Raw genomic sequence first — 22242 nt, 5'->3', positions numbered from 1 at the left:
GTGGGGGATGGGCCGGAAGAGAACTGAGATGACAGAAGTTGCCTGGGTCCTTCTCAAGTTGACCTCCCGCACAGCGCACTTACCCTCCCGCTCCTACTGCCAGCGCAGCATCAGGCAGCATGGGCAACATGAGCGACAGTGCTGTACTTTGGCAAGTCACTGAGATTTGGGGGTTGGTTTGTTATGATAGCTAGTGTTGCTCATTACATTTGTGGGTTTAGGTGAGGTACATAAGCCTTAATCAACTTCACTTTCCTCACCTATAAACTGGGGCAACTTAACACCCACTTCATGGGATTGTTGTCAGTATTGAAAGAGGTGAAGTTTAGGGCGCCTGGATGGCTCGGTTAAGCATCTGCCTTTGGTTCAGGTCATGATCTCGGGGTCCTGGGACTGAACCCCACATTGGGCTCCCTGCTCAGTGGGGAGCCTGCTTCTCCCTCTCCTCCCCACTCTTTCTCTCTCTCACTTTCTCTCTTTCTCAACTAAATAAATAAAAAAAAAAGAGGTGAAGTTTATAAAGTGCTTGACATAATGCCTAGCATATGGTAAATAAACAATAAATGGTAGATAATAATAATAATAATAAATTGAAAGGTCAGAGTATTTCCTTTTTGAAGTTGGAGCAAATTACTTTTTTTTTTTACTTTGTCCTAATGGACTATGAATTAATCACGGGAAGTAGCTTTGGAAACACTGAGGGAGAATTAACAGTTTTTTAACACTTAGTTGGATACTTTAGGCAAAGTAAAAAAAAAAAAAAAATAGAAGAATGCCCTACTTGATTTATTTCTTTGGTGATGAGAAGTAAATCCTACAGAACCGACCAGATGAGGAATATGAAACCAGGAGCTCCTAATGCACCATATTACTGATGTCAGCATTTGTTTGGTAAGACGTAAGAGCTGGTATCAGTGTATCTCGGCCCTGTCAAGAGGCTTCACATGTATTAACTCCTTCATCTTCAGAGGATCCATAGGGAGTAGGCACTACTATTATCCCCATTTCACAGATGAGGAGATTGAGGCACAGATTGGTCAAGTATTACCTCGCCTAAGTCCACCTTGGCTAGCAAAGGGCAGAGCCGCGATTTGAATCAGGCCGGCCAGGCTCCAGAGCCCACACTTCTGACAACCATACCACACACTGTCATAGACATCAGCAGGGTAAGTGATCCGTAAACATTTGTTCATGAATGATGCCACTTGACATGTTTTCAGAGGCGTATATCACTCATGCGGGAATTGGAATCTTATGGATAGCAGTCAGATCCCTGATCCTTTTAAGTATTAAAATATGATGAAAGGTGGTGGAAGGAGGTGCCAGAGAGCCATGCTAGATCGGTCACATGCTAAACCCAGCTCAGCATTCAAGTTGAGTTCATGAGATGGGCACAGCCTCTGCTGGTATGGGGCTTGCTTTCTGGTTTAGAGATATTTGGACTCCACTCCTATTGTGGGCTTGCCTCATGACACTGGAACTGGCCAATAAACATAAATGTCCACCTTCAGCCCCTTGAGAAGCTTCTGACTTGGGCTGCATGTCAACAACGGACGCTGTGCCTTCCCCAGCACTGTTCTGTGAGGGAAAAAGAAATGTCACTGGAAAATGAAAGCACAATTTACACTTAATATTCCCTAAATCACTCTTTGAAGCTTATCTGCTTTTCCAGCAATTTTATGATAGATATTGTTGCTTATTTTGTGTTACAAGCTTCCCACAATTGGTGTTTTTTTTTTTTAAAATAAGAGATCATAAGGTGAATGACAGTGTAGTTGCCACTATCTGTCTCCAGAGGTGTTTGCACACACATATCTATATATAGATCTATACGAGGAGAGGAAATAGACCACGTTGACCTATGATTCCTCTCTTCCTAAAATTTCCCTGTGTCTGTGTCATAGCTCTGAACTTAAATCTTATTTGGCAAGTCACAGAAAGAGCTAGTTTATCAAAGAGAGAAAAAATGGACTATTTTTTGCCTTGTGAATTTCAATGAAAGAAGAGTATTTTTCTTCACTATTGATCTAGTCCATTGAGTCGTTCTTGTGATGATTACCGCTTTTCTATATTTATAGAGAATCAGCACTTCATAAATGTCAAAAGGCACTTTGCTTTACATAAGTGTCAGTGTTCTAACATTTCACAAAGTTAGCAATTATCATGAGAACCACGTGTGGAAACGGGAAAATAAATAATTACTAAGGGAAGTAATTTTTTCTTAGTAGAATTGGAAAAGGAGGAAAAGTCCTTTATTATCTGTCTTATTTTGATCACTTGTCCTTGACCATGGAGTCACGGCGGAATGGGGACTTTCTCATCTCCCTTTTCCACTTGGTTCTATGCCTCAAAGGTCCCCTCTCATGGGGCTTGAATATCAAGTGGGCTATAAAAATCTCCTGCAATGTGAGATGCTTGTACTGGGGCAAAGAAAATTACATTTTGATCATAGGAATCAGAAAGGGCAACCTTTTGGGGTCCTATGTAATTATTGTATTAAGGCTTATAAGGAAACTTCTATATACTTCCATGAGAGTATAAGGGAAGATTTCAGACAATTTTTAAAATTGAGGGTGGAGGGCTTCTAAATAATGCTTAAGAGCTGTCCTGACCGTTTACCCTTCACTGAATTGACCAGCTCTTTCATGTCTAGTAGGCATAATCTGTGCTGGGAGGTTCAGTTTTGTTTTGCCTCTTTTTTTTTTTGGTCCTCGATAAGACTACTTTGAAAAGTTGTCATAGCAACACTGGCCACTGGTCACAGATAATATAACAGGGTGAGGAGGTGGCCTCCACTGGACTCCAGGCTTTGTTAGTTCCTGCTGTTGTGTGTTGGAATGACTTGTTCAGAGACAACATTTTATTGCAGCAAAAATGCTCGACGCCAGACACCTCTAAAAAAGCCATAGCTTGTTCTCAAAATGGATAAGCTACCCCAGCCTCCCCTGCTGCCCTCTGTACCACACCACCTCTACTGTTTAAGGAGACCTCCGTCTATGTCTTGACACATGGACCGTCCTTCTCCACTAAGTCATTCCCCACCACATGCTTATCGGATGATGCGAAGTTGGGGCTGAGAGAGTTTTCTCAGTAGCTTCTGATGAGACAGCTTTTCAGCATCATGTGGAAACCCTGTGCAACGTTTTGTTGTTCAGTCTGCCAGCAAAGTTGGAGATGTCCTGGGTGTTTGTCAGTAGAATTACGTCACCTACACACAGTTGGTATACATGTTATGGCTCCTGCCTTTAGTGGCTGCGCTGAGTGATTTTACTCTCATAGTTCAGAGGGACAGTTTGCAAAGCTCCGCGTGTTTCAGGAAACTGAAAGGAATGATGAATTCCATCTGTCTTCCTGGCACAGCCCTTTGCTGCAGGTTTTCCGCGTTAAGGGTCCCGGGCTGTCACATCTACGTTGATTGACTTTTCATGTCTTTTCAATGGGTGAAAAATGTTCTGCTTTCATATGTTGTTGTTGCCTGATTTCAGTGGTTTGGTTTCTGGGATTTTGAGAACTCTTCAGGATTTCCTTCAGAGTCGCATCTCTTCTAGTCTGGCTCCCTGCGGTCTTACCCGCCTCCGTCTCTTCCAGTTCATTTTGCCAGCTTCTCACTTTGACCCTATAGGAACACAATGGGCACCTAGTAAATTTTGATCGTGTTGAGTGTTAGGAGGGACGGGGAGAAAGCACGATTTGGATTTACTGGAACATCTTTATGCCGACGTCTCTCAAAGGGTTCTGGCCTTATGTCAGGAAGTAGAATGGAGTTAAACTTCTCCTGCTGATAACTGGCCATCCCCTGCTTGAAATCAAGCACAGATGTGTTGGCTGCAGGCAGAGTGTGTGCGCTGACACAATTTTACAGGCTGATCTGATAATTGAGAATATTCATATATTGCAAAGATGCCTGTAACTGCCGTGGGAAGCTAGCAAAAAAAAAAGAAGACGGTAATTCTTGCTCTGAAATAAGCCGCCCCTCTGTTTGGGTATTTCTATCAGATTTATTCCCATGATTATTTTAAATACTCTTATGTAGATTGAACAAAGAATGTATTTTGCCTTTCATCCCAATGACTCTGGTGATATGTGGTCCCTGATTTTGATCAGCCGAGGTAGTACCACGTGAGAGAGCAATGCAATCATAAATGAGAAGGCAGAGAAGATAAACTGCCCTGTCCTGCCCACTCACCTCCATCCTTTATTTATTTTTTTAAAGATTTTATTTATTTATTTGACACAGAGAGAGAGAGACAGCCAGTGAGAGAAGGAACACAGGGGGAGTGGGAGAGGAAGAAGCAGGCTCCCAGCGGAGGAGCCTGATGCGGGACTCGATCCCAGGGTCTGGGATCACGCCCTGGGCTGAAGGCAGACGCTTAACGACTGAGCCACCCAGGCACCCCCACCTCCATCCTTTAAACACAGATTGACTCTGGGACATGAAAGGACTACCAAGTAGTTAACCTGCACGAACAGCAGTAGAACAGCCTATGGACTGCCCTTTGATGAAAGCATCTCATGCCGCCTTAATTACGTCCCCAAGGATTTGTATATCTTAACAATCAGAAGGGCCACGTTGCAGTGGCCACATGGAAAAGAAGGGAGAAGGATGGGAAACCAGCGGATTGAATTACGCGGGGATCACGTCTCTCAGAATTCCCCCAGACAGCGGAGAGGAAATCTGAGCCTGGTAGGGAGTAAATCACAAAGCATCTTGATATTGTTTCAGATTTCCCCCTTTCCTCTAAACCTGCAATGCCCCCACGTAACTCAAGAATTGGATTTTTGTAATTGAAAAGATTCTAGGGCAAAATGTTCACATTTCCACTTTCCCAGTGGGGGGAAAATATCACATGGAAAGGCTTCCTGGACTCGTCTGTAGTACTTACTTGCAGCTCTAAATGGCAAAATTTAAAGATATCAAATGCCATTATGTCTTCAGTTATAGGGAACCGTAACGATAGTATAAACAATGGGGTCCCATTTACTATTTAAAAGATGTTGTAGAAAAACTAAATGCCACGAGTGTATGAAATACAATGTCATCTGGCACACACCTGGTGCTCAATAATGATTTGAATCAAAAATGATGTGGACTATGCTGCCTTATCCTATAATTCAGGACAATATCCTTAGTATATTTCAGTTCAAGTCAGCAACAATTTACTACCAATTATTTGCAAGGCACTGTGTTAGGGGCTGTAGAGAATAATAAGATCCGGCTGCTGGTGGTGGTGGTGGTGGTGGAGGTGACTGACCTCGCAAGACAAATGTAATATCTATGAAACATGCAATATTAGCCTCCCAGGAGAGCTACCTAAAAAGTACCCGCAAAGGGCATGGTGTGGATGTGTGAATATTACTTCTAGAGTACGGGTTATAGATGCAACCCAGTGGGAGTTGCTGGTAGCACTCATTCAGATAGGCATACTGAAGGTGATACAAAATCGAAGGTGTTTTTGTAGCCCAGGATGAGCGTATGCGGTGGTTTTATTGAACTTACCCCTTAAAGGGTGCTGTGTGGCTAATTGGGTGAACACACATTTTTAGCCCAACTGACCTGTGTTCATATCCTGCTTCCATTAATGGCTAGCATTGTGAGGACTGTCAGTCTCTGTGGTTCTTCCGTCTTTTATCTCCACAAATAGAAATCATATGCCCCTTAATACTTATTTTCAGGGTTGTTGCAAGGATTAAAAGAGATAATACAGCGTCTGGCCTGTACAATAAAGACCCTTCTCCATCTTTTCCGTTTTTTATCACAGAGTAAGCTTACACAAGTCAGCCTATTAGTCTGATGTTTTCGCCTCTCCTGAACTGTTTGCTTTGTTAGCTGCACTAAAGAAACTTAAGAAAACTAAGAATCTGCGACTAATGAGATGGCCATTCCCCAAGACAGAGGGGACCCAATATATTGAAGAGTGTATTGTCTGTGTTTACAAAACCTAGTGTTGATATTCAGGGAATTATTTCAAGCCTCTTTCACACACAGGATCTAACATTCACCTCATTCACTGTTGAATTCTATTTGAAAAGTAGCCCGCTTCTGATTATGAATTTGTTTGACTGATGAATATTTTATTCACAATATGGCATAGGCCTATTCTTATTTCCTTCCATATTTGGATTTTTTTTTCTTTTTTGCTAAAATTGAATGACACTGTACCTATGACTGAAGGTGGGGGTGGATTACATTTTTTTTTTTCCTAGAGTGTGAGGCTCCGCCAGGTGTTAAATGCAGTCTATTACATAGTTTCCCCTTCTGGCCTATCTTGGAAGTTTCTAGTTTCTCTTTCTTTCCTGAAGGTTTTCTTGAAACACAGATTCCTCTTCATTTCCCTATTTTCCTTTTCTCCCTTCTAAGATTCTTATTGAAGGCAACCAATGGTAAGTTCCCTGAAGGAAGTCTGTCTGTCTTTAATCTCTTTGCTCAATAAATACTTACTTATATGTCCAAAGCCCAGGAGAGTCTCTGGTAAATAAATTCTCTATTTACAACATTCAGGGTCGTTATTCTAGTCACCAAAGCATTGTCTTCATGGAACATTGTTTCTAATTCTCCCTGATGAGTTGGAAAACCACAAAACACTGTGCCTGGAAGAGTCACGGCAAATGGACATTTCTATTCATGTTATATAGGATGTATATTAATTTGTAGGAGATCTTGAAAATATACTGTCACCAAAGCTGATTTTCCAAGATTTACTACATTGCTTGCTCCACAAATTTTTCCTCCATACTGTTCAGGTCTTACAGCTGTAACTCATATTTATTTATTTAAGATTTTATTTATTTATTCGACAGAGACAGAGACAGCCAGCAAGAGAGGGAACACAAGCAGGGGGAGTGGGAGAGGAAGAAGCAGGCTCTTAGCGGAGGAGCCTGATGTGGGGCTCGATCCCATAACGCCGGGATCACGCCCTGAGCCGAAGGCAGACGCTTAACCGCTGTGCCACCCAGGCGCCCCTGTAACTCATATTTAAATGGAATCACAGACAAGTGCAAAACATATGGCAATTCACCTCATTTTTTGATTTGCTTATTTTATTTATTTATTTTTAGACTGAGAGAGAGAGCACAGGGGGCGGGGGCAGAGGGAGAGGGAGAGAGAGAGAGAGAGAATCCCAAGTAGGCTCCGTGCTCAGCATGGAGCCCAACAAGGGGCCCAATCTCACAACCCTGAGACCATAGCCTGAGCTGAAATCAAGAGTCAGATGCTCACCCGAGTGAGCCACCCAGGGGCCCCAATTCACTTCATTTTTAAGTCGTTCTCTCTCTTAAGAGGCATACGGTAAATTGATATTCTTCCCTTTATTACATAACGTTTTTTTAAAAAAGATTTTATTTAGTTATTTACTTATTTAGAGCAAAAGAGAGAATGAGAGCGAGTCGGGGACAGGGAGAGAGAGAATCTCAAGCTGACTCCTCACTGAGTGCAGAGCTGGATGCAGCTCTCGTTTCCGTGACCCCAAGATCATGACCTGAGCCACAATCAAGAGCTCATTGCTTAACTGACTGAGCCACCCAGGCGCCCCTGCATAACGGATATTTACTGAGCATTCATTGTATTCTAGGCACTGGGCTAGTTGCTGGAGGAAATACATAGTGAGCAGGAGACCTGGGAATGAGAGTTGATAGTCATAAGCACACGTTTTCCAGGCTTCATGCTGTTCATGTTCGGTCAGGGTGTTCGAGGATGTGCATTCAGCTGGTTCGTGAGAAGAGTAGGGACGAGGACTTCTGCTGGTTAAATAAATCCCTGTTCATAGTTTGCTAAACTATCCCAGATGAGGAGAAAACTTTGTTTCCTGAGGTTTCAGCACAGATTCCAACATTATTTTAAATCATTTCAACTTAAAAATTTTTTTCATCGTCTAAACGCCCTTTTATTCACATAGGCTTTCCTCGTTTGTTAGAAAATCTGACCACACTGACTGTCAGTTATGCAACCGAACCTGGACAGGCGCGGTAGGAACTACACTAAAGCCTGCAGAGCCCCCTTGTTGAGAAGTTGGTGGTAATAGTTCGCTAACAGGCGTTCTTAATAAATGATAAAAATAACCTTTTAGATACTTAAATCATCTTGCTGCCAAGGGCACATAATCAGGCCCATTGCCAAATGCTAATTAATGATACAAGTGGAGGATTTTATTTAAATTTGTTATACTAATATGTTGAAATATAAATAGAAACTGCCGGTTGAGAAACTTGTCAAAGGGCGGAGTGTGTAAGGTGAAGGGACAGACACCAACCGTTAAAATAATAGACCTGCCGTGTCACAGAAGGTCATTGAAGTAGAAACCTTGCAGAGAAGATAATTTACTTGTAAAAAGCTTTGTATAGAGTACTCAAACTACTGAAAAATATATAAAATAATGAGGATGATTTTAGACTCCCATTTACTAAGTAAGACGAGTTCAACTCAGTTGGGACGGAGGGTGTGTCTAGGTGTATGGTCTCAAGGCTGTCTCTTTCGGGGAACATATTTGCTTATCCTGATGTTTACGTTTCTGGTTGGTGTTAGACCTGAGTTTTGTCCCAGCCCCAGCAGCTGCTAAGGTCATTTGAAAGAGCTTTATAATTTGCAAAGGAAGTTCATAGGAGGGGTGTGGTATCATCCATGGCCAGTGGTTAGCAACATTTCTTACAGGCTCTGCAGAACAATGACATTCTTCTCGGTCCAGATATGTCAGTCTGTTTTCCACTGGGAGGCCCCATGGTTTGGCTTTTTGCCACGCTTGCTCCTGACATGCCCTGATGGCCGCACTGTGGATTGAAACTATCAGGTGGGCTAAAGGCAGAAGGTCCCCCAACGCTAAGAGGGCAGTGGGGGCCATACACTGTTCTATTCTTACTGGATGTGAGCAAAAATGAGAAGTGTTTTGGTTCTTTTTTTCCCCTTGTGTTAGGGGAACGATTGGATCTACAGATCTCTAGACTGTAGTCTGGCAACTAACCACTTAAGTTAATGAAATGAGTAATTCTGGCTAAAGGAACAAGCACTTGGTGTCAGGGAGCTGTTTATAATAACCAGTTTGAAGGGATCCTCTTTGTGAGGCATAGAAATAGTGAGTAGGGCCCTGTGGGTGTTTCCCACATGGAGCAACAGGGTGGGATTTCACCTGCTTTGTTCTGGTGGCTTTGGGATTTCCCACCTCAGTGCCTTTGTTTATGCTTATTTCCCTTCCTAGAGTGAGCTTCCTCCAGTTCATTCCACTCTCTACATCCATCCGTTCCATCCAGCTCAAATTCCCCTTTCCCTGGAAAAACCTTGGAGCACTCTGTCTACAGTTGAAGCCTCATTCAGCTGAAAAAAGACATTGCAGAAATTTAGAATGCACCGCATAAATGCTACTTATTGCCTAGAATCATGTGACACTTGTTTTATAATTGCTTGGATACCTCTCTCTTCAAACGAGATTTCCCATTCAGGGAAGGCAAGGGTAACACCTTTGCATTTCCCACATCTTTACACCGTGCCGAGCTTAGGAAAGTTACACAGTAAATATTGGTTGACAAACTAAGGAATGAACACAGATGACTGAACCTAAATGACCAGTGTCGTCAATAAGCTGGTGACTGCCGCGTGTCATTGTCACTGTGCAGCTACACTGCCCCGTCCCTCCACTCTTTGTTGTGGTCCTAATGCCAGAAAGGGGGCTGGAGGTATCTCATTAAGGGAAACATTCACTTTTCACACACATCCAAATGGTATAAACATCTGGGCATGCTCAAGATAGACACATTCAAATCTGCATTACCAAACGACTACAGAATGCCTGACAAGGCTTTTCAGTGTTTCTTTTTGCTTACAGAAGATCTCAGTCAACATTTGGATTCTTGTAAGTGTGGGGTGATGTCACTCCCTTGGCATCACAAGGAGATCGTATTTTTAGTTGCTCTTCTCGAGACCTGATATCTCCTACCTTGAACCCTACGGACAAAACAGAGCTTTTCCCGGTACGGAGGAGGGAAGTGAGGCTCACAGAGTGTAAAGGACTTGCTCAAGGTCACTCAGCTTGTTACTGGCAGAGTAAAACCCACAGAGTTTCTGTACCCTTCCTACTACCCATCTGAATACAATAGAATTCACAGATGGCTGTGCTGTTTGGCCATCAGATATAGATGAAACCCTTTATTTTGGACTCTTTTAGATGCTTTCTGTATATCATCTTGAGCTTTTTTTATCTTTAGATATTAAGCCTCAAGCATTTCTGTCAAGTAGGCTAATTCACAGGTGAGGAGACTATCATCTATGGGTTAAAATAGTTTGTTTGACGCCAGTGATAACTAAGTCCATGTAGAAATGATAGTTACCACTGTTTGAGTTTTTAATCTGACATTTAGTCCTGGCAGAGAAAAACATTTATTTCTCTCTGCTCTTGCTGGGCTGGCCCCCCTTGGGACCGATAACAGGCGTTTATAATGAATATTGTTACTGTGTCTACTCACCCATCTGTGGATGCGAAGCAAGGCAGGTGATGGCAAGACCTGGAGCTCCTGCTCCCGGCCCTGATCTGCTCCCGCAGGACACTGAGCTTCCCTGCGAAGACCTCTCCAGGTGTGTGGGGGCTCCCGAGTGAGGTCGGGCATGTACTGACAACTGAATTTGCAGCTTTAGGAATGAAGTGGCATGACTGACTCTTTTCCTTGCTTTCTGTGGCGATCATCTTACCCCCAGCCCTCAAAGCCATGGGGGTCTCTCCATTGCCATTTGTAATGGTGGCCGCTGTGAGGCCACCGACACTGATACCGAGCACTGTCTTTTGATTCTTCTAATGCCCGTGTTTAGGCTTCTGAGTGTCCGTGGATTCTACACAGAAATGGAGAACGGCTCTCCTCATTTCTTTGCTTCACTTGGGCCCTAAAACATCACAACTTGGGTATACAGTCCCAAAAGTCTCTTTAGAAAACAGCTCCTTCAGACTGTGTCCTCCCGACTTGGGGTACAGTATGAAGTCAAATGGCAGGATGGGAATAGGTCCCTTGTTACCTTCCCCGCGGTCTTCATTTCTCCCTCTTCTTTCCCAGACCCCTCTCACACTCTCCTAAAACAAAAAGAATTCCTTGCTCTCCTTCAGCAAAACACCCAAAGAATCTTGTATATCAACTCATGCAAAGAATCGTTGGGAAAGGGCGAGTGGGCAGCACACAAGTGTGAAAGCCCTCGTGCCTACTGTTTTCGGATTTGTACTGTGTCCTACATCTTGACATACGTGACCGTATTTAATGCTCCCAACAATTTGGAAGGTGACACTATTATCCTGAATTTACAGGGAGGTAACTAAAGCTCACAGAGATTCAGTCAAGGTTCAGGAACTTGCCCAAGTCAGGCAGTTATACATAAAATATCTGGGATTCCAGCCCAGGTCTGGCTGGCTCCTCAGCTAATGCTCTTTTCCCGGGCATACTTGCTTTGGTGTTACGTAGCGGCACAGCGAACTTCAGGGTGCGTAATATTTGCCTGGCATGCTTGTTAAAAAAGCAAATCACTGGATTCCCTCGAGGTCCCAGGGACTGTCATCACCCCAGGTGATACAAACCACCGGACACTATGGGAAACTCTGGTGTGAAGGCTGTCTGTGGGGCTGGGAGCAGAACAGCGTCGGTTAAAGTAAATGGAAGGGGATCTTTATGCCGTCCTTGACCCATGGCATCATTTTTGCTTGAGCGCTCTCATCTGGGGCAAAGGTCACCCAGATCGTTAACATCTGTGCTCAGGAGCGCACGTGGATGAACACAGCATTTCCCGAGGTGCCCGGATCATCTGCTTCAGAGGAGGGCGTTTATTTAAAGATTGCAGATACCCCAGTCCTTTCACAGATCTGCAGTTCTGTGTGCTTTGAAGCCCAGGAACTTGCATTTGTACCTCCTAGCTGGATATGATGCACGGTCAACACTAGACATAAAAGCAAACAAACGAACCCAGAAACATTCAGTAAATAGCTCTTTCTGTGCAGCTTCTAAAATTAGTCTGGGTTTCTGTGTTTCAGCGGTAAATAGATGGAAAAAAGTATGACCAAAGGCATCTCCAGGTTTGATTTCAATTAAATTTGTCATCCGGGCTGTGCCTACCTGTTCAAATCAATACAACAGAGAGGACAGCAATGAGAACGTTATGAGAAATAGACGAAATCAGAGCATATCAGATGAATCCTTTTCTTCCCCCCACTGGGTCCGTGAAGTGTACATTTCCTAGATGCTTTTCCCTATAGGCTTTCAAAGGAGATGCTGCGACCAAAGTCCTGTGAGAATGCAGTTGATTGAAACTGCAAGAATATTGGAGCATAAGGGCTAGAATTAATTAGCATCCTTAAAACAGCAGCACTAGGCCCTTGAATTTTTGGAACATATGAATGGTAACTGTTGATTTCTCAACCCAAAGCAGAACATCTGTTCTTTTGCAGAGAGCCTAGCAAAGATTGCAATGCAGAGTCAGGTGGGGGTAGTGTTGTTAGGATACGCCGTTCGTACCCGAGCTGTCCATTTGGATTTATTATTAGACAGCACTCAGTATAATTGCTTTCTCAAGAATTTTTAGATGTCTGACACATACACTGTACATATTGTGGGGGTTGTATTGGGCCTTAATCCTCTGTAAAGTTATTCTAATCACAAATGCACATGAGAAGTATCCATAAAGTGTAACAGTCTGTATTCAGAATTAATTTTTCATTAAACACAATTCATTAATTCCCATCAAGTCATGCTCCTTGTCATCTTGCCCGCCTGGATCTTTGGCGGATAGAACAAGTCCGTGAAGAAAGGAAAGGGTGCAGATGAAGAAAGGGAAGGCAATGGAGACAGATGAACTTCTTGTTTCTTCCGAAGTAAATGACTATACCCAAGAATAAGATAACAGTAAGGTAGAAGCAAAGCAAGTTTAACGCTGAAAAGATAAACAGAATTATTAAAAACGTTAAGTACAGAGACTCATCCAGTGTATAATCATACCAAAAGTGTCATGATTTTGAGCATGTATTTCCATTTGAACTCAATTGTCCGAGAGGCCTTGGGCATCGTCTCAGCGCTGCCACATACTCGCTCTGTGCTGTTGGGGCAAGTTATCTAAATTTTGCATGTAAGGGGAGTTTATGTAAAAATGGAGATAATCATTCCTTCCTTTCAGTGTTCCCGTGAAGATGAAAATAAAAAAATACGAGCAAGGGCCTAGCGAAGTGCCTGATGGAGAGGGTATTTAAAAACGTAGTTGCTTCTCTTCCTTCTCCTGTTTCTAAGTGCTCTGCAGCTGATATTTTTATGTTCAGACTTGATAGAATTGGATTATTTAGTTGCCGCTTCACTAAATTAATTGGAAAGCGAACAGCTGACTACATTAATTTTCTGTCTGGTGCTCTACAAATACAGGCTCTTGTTGTTGGCTGAAGTGGGTGGAGATCCGTTCCGTTAGGGCTGCCGAGCAAGGTGATGCTTGAAAAGCAGATTCATTTTCATTTTTACTCAATAGGTTATGTTTTGTATTCCATGGTAATAGAAATGAAAAATCAGAATATTGCAGCATTCTTTTTTGTTGCCCATTCTGCCATACTTTTGGGTACCTGAGGCATCCTTCCGAGTCTGGTGGGGGAGAAATTCAGCAATGGGAGGTGTGACCTGGGGGCAGGCGCCCACGGGGTCTTAGCTTCTGCTCCTTCTGTTTTGGGATGCCTCTGTTCCCTTTCAACGGCTAATATTTTGGTAGGCTTTAAAAACATTAATGGGATAGACCGGTGATGGGTAGTAAGGAGGGCACGTATTGCATGGTGCACTGGGTGTTATACGCAACTAATGAATCATTGAACTTTGCATCAGAAACCAGGGATGTACTGTATGGTGACTAACCTAATATAATAAAAAAACATTAAAATAAAAAAACACTAAAAATGCTTCTCCGTCAGTATTTTCAAGTTTCATAAACTGTAGAGTTTATTATAAGGTATAAAGGGGCCTATTGAGTGGAAAATGAAAGGGGAGATCAACAACCAGATTTAGGTCATTTGAATCATTACCAACTTGGCTTTTTCCAATTTATACCTCAATGATTTGATTTCTAGTTACCTTAAGTTGGCTCGATGGTGAGTGATTAACGCTGTTGTGGGGCTAGCTAGCGCCTCTGGCTTTTCTAACAGGCTTCTAAATTATGCCATTTGTTAACTAAATTAATTCATGATTTTATTTCTCTAGCCTCCTTCCCTGGTGAGTATTGTCTCTGTGATAGGGAATGCTTGTAAGAGTTTAGATTTCACCTGGCAACTGTTAGCTGCAATTTCTCTTAGCTGCTTTGTCGTTATCGCTTTGACACCAGGAATCGGAATTCCTATATACCAGGAGGAGAGATTAAATTTAAAAATAAAAGTTAAGTAACATTTTATATTTTCCGCTTTCATGGAAGAGTCCCAAAACACTTTTCAAGGATTCCTCGTACCTTAATCTCAGGTAAGAGAGAGCTATCTTTTCATAAGACAAAATAATACTGTATGTTGCCTGTAGACTTCGAACAGTAACTTTCTGCTTCCTTTCCCTTCCATAAGAGTGAAAGAGAGACTGGTGCTTCCGGAGTAAGTGACAGAAATGAAATTAGCACTAGGATTAGGAATTGACACTCCGGTCTGCCACGGAAAATAGACTAACGAGTTATGAAATGATCAAGTCTGGGTTTTTCTGTATCGGTACCCATCATCTATCTATCTGTCTGTCTTTCAGTCATCTATCAGAAAGCCAAGTTTTTGGTAAAGTCCATGCTACTTGCTAGTGAAGCTCTAATGGATATAGCACTAATATTGGACTCAGAAGATATTGAAAAAAAAATCTACATTTTAAAAAGAGATCTAGAGTGGCTGCATTGGCTCAGATAACCTGGCAATAAAAACAAATCCATTCCTGTGGTTCCTTTTCCTGTGCCCCCTTGCACAAGGTACAGCGTTCTCTTGGCAGGTTGGTGTTTTTTTAATTTTTTTGTTTTTTTTGAGTCAGTGCCAGAAGGAAGACACACAGGTGTCACAAGTGTATTTTTTTCCGGAGCCTCAAAAGGAAATTTCAGGTAGATTTCGTTAGGAAATGGTATTCATTGCTGAACTGCAAATTAGATTGCAAGTGCTTTGGGCATTCTTAGTAAATTATATAGCTAAAACCTGGAGCTATACTAAACCCTTTGAATTTAATTTGACTGCTGGCAGCCATCAATGGTTAAAAGATTTTAGAAAACCTGAATGCTAATGCTTAAACATGCTGGTAGGGGATGTTGTAGAGAAGACAGGTGGCTCAGGGTGCCAAATAAAACACTGGCCTTTTACAGACTATTCAAAAACTAATACAATAAAAATGAATATACTGCATAATATCACAAGTAGCGCTAATGTAATCAAGGCCCACACAGCCTTACGAGGTACAAGTTCATTTTCCACCTTCTGAGTTATTACTAGTATAATTTACCTCTCCACGCTGCAGTCTCTGTTCTGGGAAGGCTTGTCTCTCCTGTATTGCTGGCCTGTGCCCTTTTGCATGCTAATGCAATATTCTGTTCTAAGCTGACCATAACAGGTTAGCAACTATCTCTGACTCCCTTGCTTGCCTAATGCGATTCCAGTTGGGCAGGGAACCTGACGTTTGTCTTAAACAGTCCTAAGCATTTTTCATGTGAAATTCAATTAAACTATTTCCTAGTCTAAGAGTCTGTTCAGTTTCTTACCTTTCAGCAAAATGAAGTTTTCCTTCCTTCCTACTTAAAAGCAAGCAATTGGAGGAAGGAGGGAGAAGAGAGGGTAGGGGCGGGGTGGGGGGGCGAACCATGCTGTTTGGCTCAGTCAGCTAATTGTTTCAGCCTTTGTTTTTCTGTTCCCCTTGAAGATGAGCTGTATTTTAATTACCGCATAAAAGATTTGTCTTGATTACATGGCTGGGAGGTGTCAGTGCTTCTGAAAGCGACAAAAATGCATAGGGAAGGGGAAAGAGGCAGGAAAAGTGGATTTATTTTGGAAACTTCCTAGGCTTCGTCTGTCCTCCCTCTCCCCTAGCCACCACGCACCTCATTTCCGTGCCGGCCCATTTCAGATACAAACGGAGCTGTAAGATATTTGATGACACAGTGGTCTGAAATAGGATCCTCTTGGCTGGGGTTGAGGAACGTATGGATGAGAAGTGTGCCTCGAAAGAAATCAGGCAAAACCTCTCTGTCTGACTGCCGTGAGAGGTGACTACCGTGCGGCACCCGGGGCTTGCTGCTCTACTTCCCGAGATTGAAAGGAGAGCACAGGTTGCCAGCCAAGGTTTAGACACTGGGTGGGCGATGTGGTATCAAGATAAATAAGGCTAACACCTGTGCCGGCATGGCTCATAATCAGTGGGGAGGTGGGGGAGACACCTAAATGGGTGCGTTGCTGCATGGAAATTCTCTTAGATCATACAAAGGTGCTCCAGGAGGACAGAGGATGGAATGCCCAAGGTCGCCGCTGGGCCATGGTTGGGTAAGCCTTCTTGGAGAAGGTCGTACTTGTGCAGCCCCGTAGGACAAGGGATGAGGGAAGGGAACAGCCTGTTAGGTGTTCACAAATTTAGCAACGAGTTGGTTACTGGTCACATTTGTGAGAGCAGTTGAAGGGAGTGGTGAGGGCAGAAGCAGAAGCAGGTTGTCCAGTGTGTAGGCAAGAAAGGGCAGCAAAGGAAATCCTTTGGATTCTTTTTTTTGGGGGGGGGAAGTTTACTTGTGGAGCAAAGGAGCAAGATAGAGTCCTTTTTTTAAAAAAATTATTTATTTGATAGAGTGCAGAGAGTGAGAGAGAGCATAAGCGGGGAGGAGGTGGGGGCAGCAGCAGGCGGAGGCAGAAGCAGACTCCCCATTGAGCAGGGAGTGACGCAGGACTCGATCACACAACCCTGGGATCATGACCTGAGCCGAAGGCAGATGCTTAACCCACTGAGCTACCCAGGCGCCCCAGCAAGATAGATTCCTAATTAGAGTGTTTTCAGTGTAGGCTTGCATGTAAAGTAAAAAGTTGGTATCTAGATATCTCAGTACCCGAAGTATTGCTATTAAAGAAAAATCAGACTCCATTAAGTGTCTATTTTTCAAGTAGCTAACACAATTAATGACGTCAGAAGACCATGGCTCAATTCCCAGTTTTTCTTCCACTAACACGGTCTTTTAAGGGGAATATTCCTCACAGGGAACCTATGAAATTATTTTCTCTTGACTCTGGACATTTTTTGACTTTCTAAAAGTAGCACAGATATAGAACTTACTTTAGTTTAATACATTAGTTTAAAATAAGTGTATAAGCTATAAATGAGTTTAGCTTCACAGAATAAAGAAGCAGTAGACATTTAACCTAAGGTAACATTTAATTGTATAAAGAGCTTTTTTTTTTTTTAATACGCAACACATTTGATTCATTTATTTTTTAAATTGATAATTTCCAACTTCTTTATAAAAGTCAGTATGAGACCCACAAATACAGTATTTTCTTGTTTCTTTTCGTTATTAAACTGCATAACATTTTCAGCACTCTCAGTGAAAGGGCTTTTCAAACCTGGGTTGTGTTAGGGGAATAAACACAGCTGTCCGTTCTCCACCAAGTTAATTTCACCAGGTAAGGGAGGAAGGCAGGAACTCCGGGACTCCGGCGTCTTTGAGTGTGAGAATCAGCCCTTGGCCGGACATTGAGTTCAGGTTGGTTCTGGGCTAAGCATACATGTTCCTTTTGGAGTTTAAGCTTTCAGTTTTCAGGACCGCCGCCAAGTGGAAATGAGGTAAAAGAGTAAGGAAAGTGTTAAAAATAAAAAAAGAATGTTTTCCAACTCTGGAAAAGTTTGCATCATAAAATGGCATCATATTTTTATCGTGGAAGGCATAATTTTCCCTATCATTGCCACTGGAGTTTGTTTTACTAAAAGTAAGCAATTATTCAATGTCTGATGAATACGTGATCTATATGTGGTCATTCATATTTAGGTGGATGCTATTTTTTTTTTTCAATCCTACTTCAACTTTTTCGGTTTTAGAAACTAACAGGGACATTTTAAGATCCAGAAAGATCGATCAATAAATGTTGAAGCTGAATTTTATGGGTTGTAGAAATACTGCAGTAAATTTGGATTGTTTCTAGGTAGAAAATATACATTTGTCTTTTTAAAAAATTTAATCAAATTTGGGGAAAAATTACCCACAAGTCAGGAAATGAATGTCAGAAATCATTGTGCAATGTTCTAATGTGTTAGGTCTCCCTCCTTGTGCCTCATGTGGGGGACACTGAGACAGTGACGTTGAGGCTTGATTTGAAGCAGTCGCATACACAGAAGAAAGCCACTAGGCCTCCGGACTCCCATGGGAGAGCCCAATTATTTAAAGAAAGTCTGAGTCAGAAAGCAAATATATGGGCCCAGAAAGATTTAAGTTGGTAATCTTTTTCTGAAATTTTGTGTATTTTTATATTAATTTTTATGAAGTGAGGAAGCTTCTTGAACTTAAATAGGAATCACCGAGGAAGATTGTTCAGGTTTGTCCTTCAACTTGCGACAATGACTCATAATATTCATAATAAAAGGAGTATAATTTGTTGAAAATCAGCGAGTCATAAATCAGTTTCTCCTCAGAATGTATAGTATTTTCTTCGGTTGCGGTGACAATGGAATGTTTTCCTACCAGAGGGACACAAATTATATATAAACTAGGTGAAGAAAATCTTATCACTTGCAAAAGGAAAGACTAAAAAGTTCTTATTGGAAACTCTAGAAGAAGCAATTTGAATCTGATGCTAAGGGGACAGATTTTAACCTGTTATCCAGTGCAGCAGAAGATATTTAAAGCTCTGCCATGCATCAGATATTAGAATCTGCTCCCTGAGTCTGCCTTATTACTGGCTGTTATTCAATAAAGCATAAAAGAGTTTTAGTTCAATTTATCTTACTCGTATTTGTTGTGGGGGAAAAAGTCATACGAACCACCAATCTAAATTTATAGTTATTTCACAAAAGACAGAGGCTTGAAAGAATCTTAAAAAGTTAATGCAGTTAATATCCCTGTCAATTTATGATACTCCCTCAAAGAAAAGCAGTTTTGGAGAAATGATATTTCTCACAAGGTCTGAAAAGGCCTGTCTTAACTTTCTTAATTTCAAATTTAAAATGAGATATGCGGACATATGGAGTGTCAGAGGCATCTGTTAAATCAAATCATGGACATTGCTAGGGTTTATGTATGTGTGTAAATATGCAGGAGTGTAGAATTTCTGTGGATTATACTGACTAACGAAAGGTCACAGAAGGACACATTTTCCTTCCAAGCTTTAGAAAGCTAGTAATTTTAGGCTATTGAATTTTATGTTAATTGCATATTGCCTAAATAGATTGATCTGGTAAATGGAATTGTAATTACTACAAAAACACATATTTAGAAATTTTAATTTGATAGTTTAGTAGGACAGTATGACAAAGAGAGATGAGTTCATTGTTTATTCTGTGTACACAGGGTTCAGGTAGGGTCGAAATAGGATATTACATGGATTGAATTTTGTAAGTGAAATAAACTCCGGTAAACATGTTGTCAAGTAAATGGAATTTTTTAGACGATGAACATTTAAGGACTATTTGGGATCCGGATCAGGACACAGTTGCCTGGCCATGCTCCAAGTCAGCCAGATCTTGATTAATCAGAAACCAATTCTCCCGACTAGGAATGACTCAGGGCTGCCTCCTCGGCTGGTCATTTCACTTCTTATTAGCATAATCCTCAAGCATATGGAAGGGAGTTGGGAGATAAAGCTCAAATCAGCTTTGTTCCTTGCTAACAACTCCGGCAAACTGTTGACACTTCTGGCTAAAATGAAGTTTGGGTATTCTCTGTGGATTTTTATTATTTCTACTGTCCTTGTCTCTACAGATAATCAACAGCTCACTGCATAATACACAGCAGATGCAAACTGGCTCGTTCTTCTGAATGAGTAATCAGAGGTAATGCAAATTAACACCTTCACCTCAGAAAAAAAACTAACTTTAGAATTTACCCAGTTCAGTAAATAGAAGAAGTAATCTTAATCATAGGGTTGTAATGATAAAGGAATGAGAGAAAAAACGAGGCATTTTCCTCCTGCTTTTTCAGTAGAAAATATGCATTCTAATTATATCCGACATCTACCAAAAAAGGGGGCAATTCAAGTTGGGTTGACCCTACATTTCAATGAAATTGAATAAAAAAAACCAACTCAACTTAATTCTCTCCTCCCTTCCTTCTTTCGCAATAGCTGTGCTGATAATTAATATTGGGGAATATTTGTTTGAAATTTAGAAGTAATAACTAGAACACTTTATTTCATTTTTTATTTTGATTAGTCCAGATTTGTTGTCTAAACTTCAGAAGCCACACCAAAATATAAACACGTTGGTGAAGCTCTTGGTTTTCTTACTTTTGTTTACTTATGTTTTTTATGATCTCTTTCCCAAATGAAATCACGTGGTTCATATTGTTTTATAATCTTTTTTCCGTTAACGTATTATGTTATTAAATATCCTTCCACAATACAACTTCTAAACGGTGTGTGGCATTTCATGCCAATATACTGGCGTTTATTCAGTCCCCCGATGCTAGCTAGATATTTGATTGTTTCCAGTTTTTTACTACTCTAAACAAATATCCTTTATAGCTAGATCTTTGCATAAATCCATATATATATGAAAGGTAATGCCAAGTTGTCCTTCAAAACAGTTATACCTATTGATATTTATGTTTGTGATAATTTATTATTTGTTTGTTTATTTTTTAAGATTTATTTATTTATTTTAGAGAGGGGGAGGGGCAGAAGGAGAGGGAGTGAGAGAGGGAGAGAAGTAGACTCCTCGCTGAGCACAGAGCCCCATGAGAAGCTCGATCTCAGGACCCTGAGATCATGACCTGAGCCACCCAGGTGCCCCTATGTTTGTGATAATTTAAAGATGGGCCTAAGTCATGGGGCAAAGTTTCTATATGGGTGGCTGTTTGAACTCAACAAAGAAAACATAAACTTATCTGTGTGTAGACATAGCCCCGATGGCGGTAGTACTGAGTGACACCTCCCTCCTCCCTTAGATCTTTCCTAGCGTTTTGACACCTTGAGAACATACCTGGTTTTCTTCTGGGGTTTGGTGGGGTCTGTCTGGTATTCAGGGGAGGTACAAGACCCCCTGCAGAAATGGGTTACTTGAGGCCTGACTCCTGTTCTCTACCTCCTCACCCCTCCAAGGTGGAAGTTTCTTTTCATTTCGTTGAAATAATGGGATTATCGTGTGTGGGATGCAAGACCGCACCCAAGCACTGACCGTGGAGTTCCAGAGGTCTGTGTGGGGTGTTGGCGCAAACCTGTCACTGCAGAGGGCTCATAGGGAGAGGGACGCGTGTTAGTGGTCAGGCAGGTATGGTTTTAACTACCACGAGGCCTGGTTAGTGGTTCAGGAAGCCCCGCATTGCCGCATAGAGGTGGGAGCCTTTTCCACATCATGATTGTGTTTTGAGCAGAGAAAAATTTCCCCTATAAGTGGGGGAGCTGAAAGGTACAGCAAATCTTTATTTAAAGGGAACATACTAAACGTAAACTACATTCGGGGTGTATAAAATGTTGTGGTTTAATCAATAACATTGATAGATACCAAAAACCTCACCTCATATTCACAGAGACAGCTTCTGAAAAGTCTTGTTTAGAGCTTGTTTCTTGTATCTCCACTCCCCCTGTCGACTGTAATGGCTTTTAGGCGTGCATGCTAAGGGTAAAATAGACCACGGATTATCGACCAAGGCCACGGATTATAAAACTGCTATTTTAGGGTGCTTTGTTCATAAGGGCTCTCTACACTCATCTACCCATGCTCCTTCCTATGACAAGGTAAGAAAAATTTACACTCTGTACGCTTCCCACAACTCCCAGCAGGGTCTGTGTTCAATACTCATTTTAGGCTGTAGGTCAAAAGAGTATTAGAAAGCTGTGTTATGGGGGCATCTGAGTGGCTCAGTTGGTTAAGCGTTCGACTCTTGATTTTGGCTTAGGTCACGATCTCAGGGTTGTGAGATTGAGCCCCCCCATCGGGCTATGCACTGGGCATGGAGCCTTAAGATTCTCTCTCTCCCTCCTCCCCTTCTTGCCCCCCTTTCTCTCCCTCTCAAAAGAAAGAAAAGAAAAAGAAAGCTGTGTTATGGACCAAAAATTTTTCTTCTAGACTGGGAACCATATTTACAAAAATGACGGCAATGTGTTGATTTAATTAGTAAGATAAATATACGTTCTGATA

At 41.8% G+C, this 22242-nt stretch overlaps 1 long non-coding RNA gene across 2 annotated transcripts in view; it reads left to right on the top strand.

Moving 5' to 3' along the window:
• LOC123001090 (uncharacterized) overlaps nt 1-22242 on the top strand; it is a 299959-nt gene that overhangs the window by 160429 nt on the left and 117288 nt on the right. Inside the window, exon 3 of one of the 2 annotated variants that reach the window (XR_006409640.3) lies at nt 19868-19938. The exons of the other annotated variant lie outside the window; for it this stretch is intronic. This is a non-coding gene — a long non-coding RNA (uncharacterized LOC123001090). The remainder of the gene's footprint in view (nt 1-19867; nt 19939-22242) is intronic. 2 annotated transcript variants of the gene reach the window in all.

Source organism: Ursus arctos, unplaced genomic scaffold (assembly GCF_023065955.2).
Source record: "Ursus arctos isolate Adak ecotype North America unplaced genomic scaffold, UrsArc2.0 scaffold_11, whole genome shotgun sequence".
NCBI lineage: Eukaryota > Metazoa > Chordata > Mammalia > Carnivora > Ursidae > Ursus > Ursus arctos.
Note: the sequence above shows the minus strand (reverse complement) of the source record. Positions and strands in the feature narration are given on the sequence as shown.